At 42.2% G+C, this 872-nt stretch overlaps 1 non-coding gene across 1 annotated transcript; it reads right to left on the bottom strand.

The window, feature by feature from the left end:
• Window positions 1-437: 437 nt before the first annotated feature.
• LOC124723898 lies at window positions 438-554 on the bottom strand. Its single transcript, XR_007006561.1, has one exon. It is a non-coding gene; the product is annotated as a U5 spliceosomal RNA (small nuclear RNA).
• Between the last annotated feature and the right edge of the window lie 318 nt (window positions 555-872).

The following is an 872-nucleotide window of genomic DNA, read 5'->3' as shown; positions in this document are numbered from 1 at the left end:
CTAGAACCGCTAGACCAGTGTCGGTTCGTGATGATGATGAAGTTTGTTTCGTGTGGCGTTCAACTGCGCGATCCTCAGCGGCCGTACAAAGTCCCAATTTCTACACAGTCCAAGTTTTACACAATAAGGTGAGACACTGTCACGAATTATGATGAGGAAATGATGAGGGCAACACATACACACGTTCCCCGGCCAGAGAAAAATCCCCAACCCGGCTGGGAATCGAACCCGGGACCCCGTGATCCAGAGGCAACAACGCTAACCACTTTTTTACCGTTTTGTTCGTTATTGTTCGTTGTATTTGGTCGTAGTGGACGCCACATGACATCCGTTTAAGCTCGTTGTTGATCCCTTCACTCATTTTTTTTAATTACAGATAGCAGCCGTCTCTCTGACCGAACACGCTGAGCTACCGAGCCGACAATATTTGAGATGAAGGCTCCACAAAAGCTGAGCACTATGAGAAATTTATAGAAGACTCATTTAGCGTTCCCTCCACGTAAATCTTTAGTAAAGGGTGAAAGATTTATTCGTTTGAACGAAAACCAGAGTGTGACATCTACAACGAACGGGAAATAATCCGTTGAGTTAACCTTAGGTTATTATGGGGTCACTCTGAATACATAATAAAAATTGGGGTTTCCCATTACAGAATACAAATTTGAGCCCGCACACACAAGCAGAGCGGTTAGGAGGTGGTCAATAGTAGGACAGACAGGTGTCACCATTATTAATATTAACTTTTCACATTAAATTTTTTGGCGTACACTGAGTCGTTTTCGAGATATTTAGTTATCTCAAATTTCGACTTCCGTTTGGCTATAAACATTCCAAGATATATTGAGAAATATACACAACATAGAAACTTACGT

Source organism: Schistocerca piceifrons, chromosome X, assembly GCF_021461385.2.
Source record: "Schistocerca piceifrons isolate TAMUIC-IGC-003096 chromosome X, iqSchPice1.1, whole genome shotgun sequence".
Taxonomy (NCBI): Eukaryota; Metazoa; Arthropoda; class Insecta; order Orthoptera; family Acrididae; genus Schistocerca; species Schistocerca piceifrons.
This window is presented reverse-complemented; position numbering and strand designations above follow the sequence as displayed.